Source organism: Tenrec ecaudatus, chromosome 16, assembly GCF_050624435.1.
Source record: "Tenrec ecaudatus isolate mTenEca1 chromosome 16, mTenEca1.hap1, whole genome shotgun sequence".
NCBI classification, from domain to species: domain Eukaryota; kingdom Metazoa; phylum Chordata; class Mammalia; order Afrosoricida; family Tenrecidae; genus Tenrec; species Tenrec ecaudatus.
In genome coordinates, this window is record NC_134545.1 from 77,552,084 (window position 1) to 77,567,719 (window position 15,636).

Genomic DNA, 15,636 nt, shown 5'->3' on the forward strand with positions numbered 1-15,636 from the left:
AATCATTTAGAGCTGGGCCACTCACAGTTTCCCATCAATCTACCGTCAAAGCAAAGGGAGCATATTGAAGCTATTGACAATAATAAGCAGTCTGAGGACATAGTCTGAAATCAGTAGTAAAGTTATCTTTCAAGTTTCAAGTGACCTCTTTAAATTTCATGAGCATTTTGCATTATTGATTGTAATAGCTTTGCTTTGTTTCAGAACCCTTTTTTTCCTCTCCCCCCAACACCAAATGGAAGGGTATACTTTTAGCCAATCATCTTTTTTAAAAATTATTTTTAATCATTTTATTGGGGGCTCATACAACTCTTATCACAATCCATATACACATCCATTGTATAAAGCACATTTGTACATTCGTTACTCTCATCATTCTCAAAGCATTTGCTCTCCACATAAGCCTCTGGCTTCAGCTCCTCATTCCCCCCCCCTCCCTATTCCCCCCTCACTCATGCCTTTTTTTACTCTTAAAAACTATTGTGCACTCCAAAAAACTTTTTTATTGTGAGTTATATATATTGCTACTTATCATATTAGAAATAATCTGAAAAAATTTAAATATATTAGTCCATTAAAAATAATTCTATATGTGTTGATATAATTAACATGTTTTGTTATATACTATTTTCTAAAACAAAAAATTAATTTTTGTAAATATCTTTTATGCCTGGCTTAGTAAGAAAATAGATGAATTCTAATATGTTTCTGTATTTAATCTGTTAGTAATGTGTATTTTTGTTAAAGTACATAAAGAAAATATGAGGACTCATACAGCTATATTGACATGTTTGCTTTATGGCGCTGGTGAAGAAGATTGAAAGTAACATGGACTACTAGAATAACAAACAAATCTGTCTTGGAAGAAGTCTAGCCAGAATGTTCCTTAGAAGAAGGGACGGCAGGACTTGGTCTGTGTACTAGAGCTATGTTATCAGGAGATAACTGCACCAGGCAGCGAAAAATAGGACGGCCCTCAAAAAGGAGGATGGGCACAATGGCTGCAATAACAGACTCAAATATACAAATAATTGTGGGATGGTGCAGCGCCTGGCATTGCTTTATCCTGTTGTACAGCAGGACCACTATGAGTCGGACCCACAGCACCTAACAACAGCAACATGCAGATGTGTAGTTGGAAGCAGAAGACATTGCAAAAGCCTTCTCAGATAACTGAGGATATTCTTCTTTGGTATATCAAAACTCAATAACTGATAGCTTTTTAAAGTTTTAATGTAGAAGCTTAGATAACTTTTTTATTCTCTGTTACATTAAAATCAATTGGTCTCTCTCGCACTTTGGATAGATCCATTACTTATAATTTTGTAACACACATTGATCATTTGGATAATAGAAGGCACACTGAATTATGCTGGCCTTCCAAAAGCTGACACATTCCATTATATAATATCAAAAGCTCACATTCATTAATATTACCACCAATTTCATCATAAAAATTTTAAGTATACAAATGTTGTCAGGCTCCAAGTGGCTGCTAACGTTTTCCAAAAGCCTAATTGTCACTTAAAAGCTTGAGTGTGGTCACTGGCAACACATGGTGTTAGTTATACTTCTTAAAAAGAGAAGTTCATTAATTTTTTAATTCAATTTTTAGACAATGACAGTCAAATGCCTAAGTCTAAGAAGCTAGTTTGTCTATCAGTCTTAAAACATACATGCACACATACCCCTTTGAACTATAATTCACATATAAAATTCAAGTTACCTATTTCAAATGCATAAATCAGTAACTTTCAATATATTCATAGATGTGTAACGATCACAATTCATTTTAGAACATTTTCATCACACCAAAAAAAAACCTTTCACCTATTATCAGTTATTCCCCATTTTACGTCAATCCTCTCCAGCCGTAGACAGCTACTAATTCAGTTTCTTTCTGAATATTTCATATAATTGCCTATTCTGAATATTTCACATAAATGGAACCAATGGTCCTTTGTGGCTGGCTTCACATAGTGTTCCAACCATAATGCAGCACGTATTATACCAGTGTAGTTACCCATTCATCAGTGGATAGACATTTGAGTTGTTTCTATTGTTCACTATTATACATGCTGCTGCATGAACACTGAGGCACAAGCTTTTCTGCAAACATGTATTTTCTTTTTTTTAAATCATTGTATTGCGGGCTCGTACAGCTCTTATCACAATCCATATATATATACCCATTGTGTCAAGCACATTTGCACATTTGTTGCCATCATCATTTTCAAAACATTTTCTTTCTACTTGAGCCCTAGGTATCGGCTCATTTTTCCTCCTCCCTCCCTTATCCTCCGTACCCTTCTACCTTCATGAACCCTTGATAATTTATAAATTATTATTTTTTTCATGTCTTACACTGACTGATGTCTCCTTTCACCCACATTTCTATTATCTGTCCCCCTGGGAGGGGGTTATATGCAGATCATTGTAATAAGTTTCCCCTTTCTCCCCCACCTTACCCTTACAATCCTGGTATCGCTACTGTCATTATTGGTCCTGAGGGATTTATCTGTCCTGGATTCCCTGTTTCCAGCTCTTATTTATACCTGTGTACATGCTCTGGCTAGCTGTATTTATAAGGTATAATTGGGGTCATGATAGTGGGGGGGCATTAAATAACTAGAGGAAAGTTGTATGTTTTATCGGCGAACATGTATTATCATTTCTCTTGGGTATATACTGCTAGATCAGAGGGCAACTATATATCTAACATTCTGATGAACTGCCAGGCTGTTTTCCAAATGGGCTGCACTCTTTTCCAAGGTTCCAATTTCTTTACATCCTCTACAACACTTAATATTGTTATTATTGTCCTTCTTATAGTCATTCCAGTGGGAGCGAAGTGGCATCCCTCTGTGGTTTTGACTTACATTTCTCTGATGGTTAATGATGGTGAACAGTTTCATGTGCTTATCGGTCATTTGTATTTCTTCTTTGGACCTTTTGTCCAGTTTGAAATTTGTGGTATTTGTCTATTACTGCAGTATGATTCTTCTGGATTCTAGATGCAAGTCCTTTTGCATCTACATATGATCTGCAGACGTTTCTTCCATTTTGTGAGTTATCTTTTCATTATCTAAGTGATATCCTTTTCAGCACCAAAGTTTTTAGGTTTTATCGTCAGTATTTGTTTCCGATAACAGTGGTGTGCAATGAAAAAGCAGGGAATTTAGCATACATCTCAACTGCATAAGTTCTTTTCCATCAAACTTTGAGTACAATAGAAGAGCACATCATTCTGATTTTATCATACATAATATTATTAGTATTATATCCAAGGATCAAGAGTGAATAAAGTTATTTTTAAATGTTTAATCAAAGACATTAAGTGAAACTGATATTTTTCTTGCTTTTATTGTACAACAGTGAGGAATGTATTAATGTCAGTACAAGATGATGCCATTGCCCGTAAGGTGCAAAACTGCCAGCAGTTTGATCCATTTGATTATAACCATCAGTGCAAACATCACTGAAGTGGCAAAGCAAATGTCTTTGACACATTCGCCACAACAATGGACTTAAGTAGATCAACAATCATGAAACTGGCCCAGGACTAGGCAAAGTTGTATTCTATCAGACATAAGATATACCAAAGTCAGAGTTAGCTCAAAAACTAACAACATTTTTATGAAAATTGTCTTGATTTCCACCTAAAGGTCAACAAACAGACCTGGAACTATTTATAGGCTTTTCTTTTTTTGTCATTGGTTTTGTTGTTGTTTTGTTCTGTCTTGGCTTTGTGCTTATTATTGTCTCTGTGTGTCTATCTAGATAAGATAGGCGGGATTAACAATCTGGAGGAAAAAACAAGGGGACTCATGGTTCCAGGGGTACACAGGAGAGGGGGAGGTAGGTGAAAGGAGGGGGTAGCCAATCAACCCAGGAACAAGGAAACAACAAGTGATCTAAAATCGATGGCAAGGAGGGCATTCGATGCCTGGTGGAGCTTGATCAAGGGCAATGTAGCCTAGAAGAATTACTGAAACCCAAATGAAGGGTGAGCATGATAGTGAGTGGTGGGACAAGAGGAAAGTAAAAGGAAATAGTGGAAAAAATTAGGAGGCAAAGGACATTTATAGAGATCTAAATACACATTTATATATTTATAAATTTATATATGATGATAAGAGGAATAGAACTATGTACATATATTTATAATTAAGCATTAAGGTAGTAGATGGACATTGGGCCTCTGTTCAAGTACTCCCTCATTTTGTTCTAATAACCAGCATTCTGTGAAGCTCACCTTCCCAACACGATTGCTGAAGACAAAATGGGTGTATAAACAAATGTGGTGAAGAAAGCTGATGGTGCCCGACTAACAAAAGATATAACATCTGGGGTCTTAAAGGCTTGAAGATAAACAAGTGGCCATCTAGCTGAGAAGCAACAAAGCCCACATGAAAGAAGCACACCAGCCTGTGTGATCATGAGGTGTCGATGGGATCAGTTATCTAGCATCAAAGACCCAGAACAAAAAAATCACATCAATGTGAATGAAGGAGAGTACAGAGTGGAGACCCGAAGCCCACCTGTAGACAACTGGACATCCCCTTACAGAAGAGTCCCAAGAAAGAGACGAGCCAGTCAGGGTGCAGTATGGCACCAATAAGACATACAACTTTCCTCTAGTTTTTAATGCTTCTTTCCCACCACTATCATGACCAACCCCAATTCTACGTTACAAGTCTGGCTAGCCCAGAGCATGTACACTGGTACAGATAAGAGCTGCAAACATAGAGAATCCAGGATAGATAAAGCCCTCAGGACCAATAATGAGAGTAGTGACAAAAAGAGGGTAAAGGGAAGGTGGGAGAGAAAGGGGGAATCTATTACAATGATCTATATATAACCCCCTTCAGACAACAGAAAAGTGGGTGAAGGAAGACATTAGTCAGTGTAAAACATGAAAGAAAATAATTTATAAATTATCAAGGGTTCATGAGGAAGGGTGGGGGAAGGGAAAAATGAACTGATACCAAGGGCTCAATTAGAAAGAAAATGTTTTGAAAATGATGATGGCAACAAATGTGCTTGACATAATGGATGGATGGATGGATGGATGGGTTGTGATGAAAGCTGTACGAACCCCCAATAAAATGATTTTTCTAAAAAAAAGGGAAATTTTTCTTGATGTCCTAGAAAGTCTTGGGGAGCTCAAAGGATCTGCAGACCACACTTTTGAGAACTGCACTATCAAATCGATAGTAACTTAAAAAGGAAAATAATCCCTTCCATATGACATTTTCTGACACAATTGATACTCAAGGAATATATTAAAGGAAAGAAAATGCGGCATCATATCCTGTGATTTTTATTAATCCTGTAATATCACTGCATATTTCCATGGACACAAACCCCAGGTAGAGAAATTTATGCAAGGGTAATAAAAATAATGGTCTTTCTGAACCATTATTGAAGAGAAAGCAAATTAGTGAATGATAATTATATATAAAACTATTTCCCCTTTATTAATATTTACCTCATTAGAGTAGATATGAGCTGAAAAAATTCTATTCTCTGTATCCAGAGATACAGACAAATCTTAGAGACAGTCTTCTATAGGTGGCCCAGTAGGTTTTGTTTAAGAACCTTAAAGAACTTATCTATGTTAAAGCAAGCCTCTGAAACTAGTTTCAGACATGGCCAAGTTCTTAAACCTAGCTCAATCCTAACTTGTCTTTATTTCAAATCCAACCTAGATACCTCTGCAAGAATAATATCCCTAAATTATTCTCATTATGTCCTACCTTAATTTAAAACCTTAATAATATGAATAGCAAGTAAGTTTTTACCTTGTGTACATCATTGTGCTGAACAATTTAAATAAATTTTTCATTCCTTTATTCCAAGAACACAAGGACACAGATTCATAATGATGAAGAAGCCCAAGTGGCTCACTGGGTAAGTACTCATCTGTGAACCAAGAGGTCAGTGGTTCTAAACTGCCTTCCACTCAGAACCATGTGGCAGTCGGCTTCTATAAATATTTTCAGCCTTGGAAACTCATGGAACACTTCTAACTTATGAGGTTGCTATAAATTGTAGTTGACACCGCAGCAATAGGTTTGGTTTGGGTTCTGGGAGATGAAGAAATTGGTTTCAAGATTTTCAGTAACCTACCCAATGTTGCTATACTTTTAAGTGGCATTGCTAAGACACAAACCTAGGCTGCAATTCTAGAGGTGAAGGTCCCAACCAATACAGTATTTCTGTAGAGTCTATAACATTTGTCCAATAATCACTTAGGGTATGTGGTAGTTACATAATCTGGTGTCAACTTGCAAAGGGGTGGAGTCTAGACTGTCAATCACATCATTTGGAGGTACCAAGGAGATAAATAGCTCACTGGAGGCCAGATACACAAGACTCTCTGCTTTGTCTTCCTGTTGACAAGACACATGAAACTATGTTAGAGCTCTGGAGTTGGAGGAGCCACATAGTGACCCCTGCCAGCGTTGAGATGCTTCCACTGCCAATGGATCCACAAGACTTTCCACCCACTGGCTTCTGATCTTCCTGCATTGGGCATCATTGTGTATATTGCGTGTCTGAAGAGGAATTTATAGACTGGTGTCAGACATATAGGCTAATGCTGGACTTATGGACTTGACCTGGACTGGGCTGGGATGTTTTCTCAATATATAATTGCTCTTTTATATAAATCCCCTTCTTATACACACTTGAGTGTTTATGAATTTGTTTCTCTATTCAACCCTGACTAGCATAGGGAGCTTATTAAAAAGACAGCTAACTAGACACAGGGATCAGAATTTACAAGGCAGTTCTTTAACTTACAAAAGGTTTAGAAACCACTACAAGCAGAGTTGCATTCCTTACAGAATGGATTATATTTTTTATTCCTAAGCCATATCCCTTTGCCCTTCCCCAACCAAACAATCTATTTCTTTTCTAGGATAAGAACAAATTCCATAAATTGGCCTTCATATTCTGGCACTTCATTTACCTTGTTGGTGTCATCTTGCACCAAGCTTCCCTCTCTGGTTTAGTTCTTCCTATTCACCACATGTCAGGAGAGACTAGTTCCTAGAGAAGAACATCATGCTTGGTAAAATAGAGAAGCAGTGAAAAAGCGGAAGAACTTCAACCAGATAGACCGACACAGTGGCTGCACTGATGCTCTCAAACAGAAGATCAGTTGTGAGAGTGGCACAGGACCGGGAAGTGCTTTCATTCTGTTGCACATAAAGGCATTATGAGTTGAAACCAAATCAATAGCACCTCACAATAACAATACATTCATCACAGATTGGGAGCCCTGGTGGCATAGTGGGTTTCATATCGGACTGCTGACCAAAAGTTCAGCAGTTCAAAACCACTAGGTCCGTACGGGAGAACGACAAGGCTATCTACTCCAGTAAAGAGTCACAGTCTTGAAATCAGCAGGGGCACTACTACTCTGTCCTCTCGGGTCCCTAGGAGTCAGAAATGACTTGATGGCAGTGAGTTTTTTTGTTTTGTTTTGATTCATCCTAAGGCTTTCCTTCACAGGGAATTTGCTAATAAATACTTGTTGAGAATATGTTCCTCAGAACATCCAATTATATAAAACTAAAAGGGCGACACTTGCCCAAAAGTAAAATGCAGAAATAAAAAAGGTAGCAGGAAAGCTGGGCAAATGGAAACGAGAAACCCAAGGGAGAGGGAGGAGAGTGCTGACATACTGAGGTTATGGCAAGTAATGCGAAGAAATGGTCTACACACAAATTGGAAACTAACTTGTAAACCTTCACCCAAACCACAATAACATATTTTAAAAGAAAGAAAAACCTCTGAAGGTTGTACCACAGGGTCACAATGAGTTGAAATTGACTAAATTATCTCAATAGAGTTACTGCCTTTTGGTAATACTTTTGTACATAGTCACAGAAAATTTGTAAGAGTTATGTTTTGTTTTCTTAAGCTCTTTCAAAAATAAAAAAAATTGTATTATCCAATTTATGTAGAATATCTAGACTAGGCAAATGCAGAGAGCTCAAAGTTCACTAATGATTACCAGGGACAGGAGAGAGGCAGAAGGAGAAGTTAGTGCCCAGGAAGCACTGAGTTTCTATTAAACTTACCCACTACCTTCGAGTCAATACCAACTCATAGTATAAGACACAATAGAATTGCCCCTGTGGGTTTCTGAACATGTGAACCTTTATGGGAGTAGAAAGCCTCATCTTTCTCCTGGGGAGTGCTAGGTGGTTTTGAGCTGCTGACCGTGTGGTTAGCAGCCCAATCACAGTCCACTACACTTTAAAGAGCATGAAAAATATAGGAAAGGGTGATTGTTGCAAACACGATGAATAACACAGGCGCCTCTCTTGTAAGACAGTTCATAAATTGAAGGCTGATGTCTTGAGTGGGTGGCAGAAGCTTTAAAAAAATCAGCTACCCTAAAGAACAAAATTGGCTCAAGAAATAATGAATATCATCCATAAATGGTGTGCTTCTTTAAAAAAATCACCTCTATGAGACTAGTAAACAATTACTTTGAAACGAAGATGAGTCTGTAGGTGGAAACAGAACAAGCAGGACAAAAATAATGAGAATGTTCACAGATAGTGAAAGATATAACCAATGTCAATGAACAAACTTTGTAGATAAAATGCAAACGTGATTTTTTTCTTTCTTTGGTCACACTAAGTTCTAAATAAGACTTTCCCCTTTCAAAAGCAGAGTAAATGATAATTAAATTCCAACTATTCTGAGTTTTATTTGAACATACAAAAGCCATGGGGAAAAAAAGTTAACAATGATCAATTTCAAATGTAAGAATTAATTTACTGCATGAACTTTATCCACTATGATTTTGGGCTTGATAGGGTAGACAGGCCTGAACTTACAACATATTTGAGTTACAATGAACTACACTTCTGACCATCTTTTTTTGGAGTACATTATCATCATTAGTAATATGAGAGTAAGTATTGTTGCAAGGGTTCCAGCTCATACACACATGGGTTTATTCTAAACAAGCTTGTTTACGTCTGCTTAAACTTGTCTCTGTGATCAGTGGAAGGCTACAGATAAGTTCTCAATAACACACCTGTTTTAGTCGCATCAGTGTGTATTTCTAAAAACAACAAAAAAGTCCTATAAAAACATGGCCTCAAAATACATATATAAATATATATATGGCTTCAAAGGGGATCTACTTAGCCAGGTACTTTCAAAGAAGAGGTCAGATCCAAAGGCTATGAAGACTATTTTTAGAATTCCCAAGGGACAAGCTTGATAGGTTTACTCAAAGGGCATGAAGTGATCATGAGGGTTATTTTTTTTAATAAATTATTTATTGGAGGCTCTTACAGCTCTTATAACAATCAACACATCAATTGTATCAAGCACATTTGTACAAATGTTGCCATCATTATTTCCAAAACATTTTCTTTCTACTTGAGCCCCTGGTGTCAACTCTTCTTTCCCCTTCCCTCCCCCACCCTCATGAACCCTTGATAATTTATACATTTTAAAATTGTCCACATTTTACACAGTCCACTGTCTCCCTTCACCAACATTTCTGTTGTTCGCCCTCCTGGGGGTGGCTGTATACAGATCATTGCAATCAGTTCCCCATGTATCCCCCTTCACCTTCAACCTTCCCCCTACCCTCATGGTATCGTTACTCTCAATTTGGTCCTGAGGGGTTTATCTGTTCTGGATTCTGCATGTCAAGAGCTCTTATCTGTATCCGTGTACATGCTCAGGTTTAGCCAGATTTGTAAGATGGACTGAGCCATGAGTTCTGGCCCCACTACTGGGATGGGAGGAAGCATTAAAGAACTAGAGGAATGTTGGCTTCGTTGGTGCTATACTGCACCCTGTCTGGCTTGTCCCTTCCTTGTGACCCTTCTGTAAGTTGATGTCCAATTGTCTACAAATGCGCTTTGGGTCTCTACTCCGACCCCCCCTTGTTCTCATCAGAAATGGTTGTTTGGGGTCTTCTGATCCAACAAGGGTGGTGTGCTTTTTCCATGTGGGCTTTGTTACTTCCCTGCTAGATGGCTGCTTGTTTAACTTCAAGCCTTCAAGACCCCAGATACTATATCTTTTGAGAGCTGGGCACCATCAGCTTTTTTCGCCACATTTGCTTATGAACCCATTTTGTCTTCAGAAATCGTGTGGGGAAGGTGAGCATAACAGAATGCCAGGTTATTAGAACAAAGTGTCCTTGTGTTGAGGGAGGACTTGAATAGAGGTCCAATGTCCGTCTGCTACCTTAATACTTAAACTATAAATATATGTACATAGACCTATATCCCTATCATTATATATTAATATATTTATATTTGTACATGTCTATGTTTAGACCTCTATAAATGTCTTTTGACTCCTAATTCTTTCTTCTATTTCCTTATACTTTCCTCTTGTCTCACTATCATGTTCAACCTTAATTTGGCTCTCTGTATTTCCTCTTGGCTACACTGCACTTGATCGAACTCCACTAGGCATTCTATGCCCTTCTCACAATCCATTTTAGGCCTCTTGTTATTCCCTTGTGCCTGGATTTGTTAGTTCCCCGCTCCCTTTCCCTACCTCCTCCTTTCCCCTGTCCCCCCAGAACCATCGGTCCATAGTATTCTCCTTGGGATTGTTTATCCTGCCCATTTTAAATAGACTTGGGGGAAAAAAAGGAAAGGAAAAATTTAAAAATTATTAATAGTTCCAGGCCTGTCTGCTGACCCTTATGATTTTCTGATTGTGTCTGATGAGGTGCCAAGCCCTGCCCCCTGAGTCCAAAGTCTATTTTCACAATTCCTCAGGGACTTTGTTGCTTTGCTCAGAATACACCATGAGGGCTTGTTCTGAAGTAGCTTTAAGAAAATTAAAAACTTCATTGGTAAGAAAAAGGCCAGGAATTTTTCTTTTTACTCCCATCAAAATACACCTGTTCATTCGTTAAGGGTAGCAAGGGCCATTTTGAGACTTTCATTGGGAAACCTGACCCCTGGTCTTAGCCCTGATAGCCCTGATTTCAGTCCTGCAAAGCTTTTTTTTTTTTCTTCTCTAAACTCTAAGAACATTTAAAGCAGCTTTTCTCAACCTGTGGGTCACAAACCCTTTGGAGGTCAAACAACCCTTTCACAGAGGTCTCCTGTTTCATAACAGTAGCAAAATTACAATTATGAAGAAGCAACAAAAATAAGTTTATGGTTTGGGGGTCACCACCACATGAAGAACTGTATAAAAGGGTTGCAGCATTAGGAAGGTTTAGAACCACTGATTTAAAGAAACAATTAGAGTCCCTCGAATAAGCCCAAACTGCGGTTTGGATGTGGTATATATCAAAGATTGTAAAATTCTTCAAGGACAGGCTACAGAAATGGAACCCAACACATGCTTCACAAGTCAAGCGTGTGCTGACAAGCAATAGCTTCATGTTTTGCTATTGTTGTGTAATAAAAGTTTCTATGACACTGTAGCAATGCTTTAATACAATGTTGCAATGGACAATATGTTATAGCTGATGTAGACTAACTTGTAGACCATAAAGACAGTGAATTGACAGATCTGAATTTAACAGATTTAAAAAAATTAGCTGGAGTGTTTTTCTACACTAAATGAGAGACTTATATTGCTGGAAAACATCAACCTAAACACAGATCATTTTGCTAAAGCTGATAGGCAGTTTCGGGAGACAGTGAGATGTTACAGCAAACTATATGGTGAAGACCATACAGGAAATCCTCATTTTCTGACTAGAAATACCACCCCTATTCCTAGGGAAAATGTAGATGATCTAGAACCTTCTATAAGAGTTATTGCTACCAAGCCTTCCAACTCTTCTTCATTGTTAAAGTAAATTTATTTGACATGCATATTGTGTGTATATATTTGTATCTTTATGAATGTATTAAAATAGTTATGTAAAATTATACTTAATGTTTCTACCTCTAAATAAAGATCAGATTTATATAGATAATGATAATAAAGGCAATTACAATAAAAACAAAAAAGTGACTTAACTAAAACTTTATATCAGAAATAATTTACAGTGGAGTTGTTGGCGCAGTACCCTTTGGTTAAGTCACAGGCTACTCTAAAAACAGAGCCTGAAAATAAGGAATTACCAATTTATGTGTCTCTCTTTAGATGTCCTCATAAACATTTCACATGGGAAATTATTACCATTTTTTTAAAAGGGGCTTTATGAAGATGTAACTTGTATATCATACAATAATGCACTCATTTTTAGTACAAGTAGTGCCCAATTTATAAAATAAATTATATGGAACCACAAATACCACTTTCTGTGGTTTTAATCACTATTGTTGTTTTAGCACCTTATTACTTGTAATATATACTACATATAATGTCGCCGCACATAATTTATTCATGTTAAAATTCTCATTCACTGACAGATGGTCAATGTTATGCTTTATAAAGATATTGATAATAAAAGACAATAATAATGAAAACTTTTTAAAATGAGGAATTCCAATTGTATCAGAACTAACTTATAACTGAAATTTCTGAATGGAACTCTGTCTTAATTTGGGGACTATCTGTACAATCCAATGCTTGCTTAGTGTATTTAGAGTTGTGCCAACAGTACCATAATTTATTTTCTTAATTGATATAGAATTCACCTGCCATAATATTTACTCTTCAGGCAACAAAGCAGTGATTTTCAGTATAGTCATGCACTGCATAGCACCCACTCCTGCAAGGTATGTGACATACTCATGGGGTCCTTACCTTTCTTGTCCATTTTATTAAAATGCTGAGGTACACACAATGGGGCTTGTAGTAACACATGGGCACTATTTTGCAAAATGCATTAAACATTATTATTATTACTATATTAAGGTCTCCTCGTGGTGCTGTCTGGCAAATGTTGGACTGAAGAGCAGGGTTCAAACCCACCAGCTGCTCTAAGGAGAAAGGTGAGGGTATCTGCTCATGTAAAGATTTAGAGCCTGAAAGACTAGAGAGGGGCCCTTGTGGTTTAGTGGTCATATGTTGGGTTGCTAACTCTAAGTTCAGCAGTTTGAAGCCCCAAGCTACTCCTTGGGAGGAAGCTGGTGCTTTATACTCTCATAAAGAGTTACAATCTCAGAAACTCACAGGAGGCAGTACTGCCCTGTCCTATTGGGTTGCTATGAGTTAGCATTGACTAGGTGACAGAGAGTTTTTTGGTGAGAGTTGCTATGAATCTAAATAGACTGAAGGCAGTGTTTTTTGCAGGGTTTAAGTCTTATGTTAAAGATGTTTTACTGAATCTGGAACTGTGTCTTTAATGTTTTTTATGCAAAGAAGGGTATACCACACAGCAAGACAAACATTTGACAAACTGTTAGGTATGAGCTGTGTACCTTTTGACTTTCAAACAGACTTAGGAATGAAACTCTTTCATAATCCAGGGACTTCCTGTATATAATGTTATGCACACAAGTCCAAATCATTGTGTCCTACATAATGTGGACATTAAGCAATTCAAATGTATAGTCAGAAAATTGTGCAACCATCACCTTTATCTCATTCTTGATTATTTCATGATCATGGTATCTCCCCTGCCAGGTAAGTATTCATTCTTGATTGTTTCATAACCCCAAAAAAGAAACCCTATACTTATTAGGAGCCACTCCTCATTTCCCACCCCCCCCCATCAAATTCCTCCTCCCTTACCCACTGCAGTCAGTCTACTTCAATGCATAGCAATTATTAATCTACTTTATGTCTCTATAGATTTGCTTTATTCTTAACATGTCATACAAATGGAATCAAACTAGTTCCTCTCACTTAACATACTCTTTTTTTGTGTGTTTCAGATATGTTTTATTTCTTCAACTTTATTTATTAGGAGTGACTGAAATAAAAAATAGAATTGAGTTCCATTGTCATCATGATCATCGTGGAAATGGCTTTAAGAGAAAACTGGTCAGATGAATATTATTGCTTCCCATTTTCAACCAGTAGGTAGTTTCCATTGATGTAGTCTGCCAAGAATGCTTGAGATATATAATACAACATGCCCATTCACAGGGGAAACCCACTAGGAAATAACTTATGTGTGCTTCTTGATTTCATCGTACAAGACCAGCACAAAGGCACCACCCATGCTTCTGAGCACATTGGACCAGGCACCCTTGAAGAATGTTTTGCTCCCTTCATCCCGAGTGATCTTCCTCCAGCAGTCCAGCGGGCTGCTGTACAAGATATCAGATCCTTTGCGCCCCGGCTGCATCCTCATTTGGCGACGAACGGTGTCCAATGGGTAGGAAGTCACCCAGCCACGGCTGTGACGGACCGTGCAATCATCCAGCTAATGAAGATGTGGGCGTTCTTGGGATCCGGAAGCATTCCCTTTGCGGTGTCATAGATGCCAAAGTCGGCAGCCCAGTAGATGATAATTTCCGGCACAGACACGGGGAAGCCCTGGTACAGGTTCCTCATCCCATCAGACTTGGTGATTTTAACTAAGCAGTCACGGAGGCCTTTGAACTCCCATTCGGCGCCAGCTTTGCCCACATCAGTGCTAGACGGGTACGGGCAAAATCAAGAGGGTACACAAAACACAAAGATGTGGCCCCCGCGGGACCGCCCGATGTCAGGTTCCATGCAAAGTAGCGCCAGAACTGGGTCCTCTTGTCCACACCACCCAAGAAGATCTGCTTGTATTTATCTTTGAAGGCAAAGTTGAGAGCCTAGGTGGGGAAGCACCGGATGACATTGGCCAGGTTACCACGCCAGAAGGACAGGACTCCCTGCTCCTTGGGGATACGAACCACGCAGTCAATGATGCCCTTGTACTGCTTCTCTGCGGTGATTTGCTTGCTGGCGTGCTGCACCTGCAGCAGCAGCTTTACCCGTTCGATAGGCGCTACCGCCATGGGGCAATGGCCGCGGCCACTCCACCTGCCAAGAAGTCCTTGGCGAAGGACACAGCGGCATCTGTCATGTTGGAAGAGAATGAAGCGACGGGGGACCGCTTAGATGGAAGAGGAACCGGCTCTGACTTCGGGGCTCTGGTAACATACTCTTTTCAAGGTTCATCCATGTATCCACTTGATTCTTTTTTAATTGCCTAATAATATTCTACTGTACAGGTAATGCCCTATTTGGAACCCATTCATAAGTTCAGGGATATTTAGGTTGTTTCCACTTTGGGGCGATTATGGAAAATGTTACTAAGCATATTCATGTACAAGTCTTTATGTGGAATGCTTCCCTTGGATATACCTAGGAATGGAATTACTGAGTCTGGTGCTAATTGCTTTTAAGATAAACAACAGAATGTTTTCCTATTTTAAAGAGTTCTTGACAGACCCAAAAAACTTGTTTTTCATAAAAACATTTTCGTAAAATCTATTCCTAGAATAGACATTCTGAGATGAGGTGAGAATCCTTTTAGTATAAATCAGTGTTTCCCAAAGTGGGTGAAACTGCCCCCTCGGGGACAATGGAACGATCCAGGGGGGCTGCAATAGCAAATACCTAAATTTTATCTTGGATTATGGGTTACAGCACAAACGTTTTTAATAGCCAGGGGGGGGGGGGTTACTGAGTAATTTTTTTCTGAAAGGGGGCGGTAAGTCAAATAAGTTTGGGAAACTATGTTGTAGATCATAAAACTAAATGGAATTTAAACTAGTCTAATCAATATGCTAGGATCAA

The 15,636-nt window shown here is 38.4% G+C and overlaps 1 pseudogene; it reads right to left on the minus strand.

Moving 5' to 3' along the window:
* Positions 1-14,026: 14,026 nt before the first annotated feature.
* LOC142429442 (ADP/ATP translocase 2 pseudogene) lies at positions 14,027-14,920 on the minus strand (annotated as a pseudogene).
* Between the last annotated feature and the right edge of the window lie 716 nt (positions 14,921-15,636).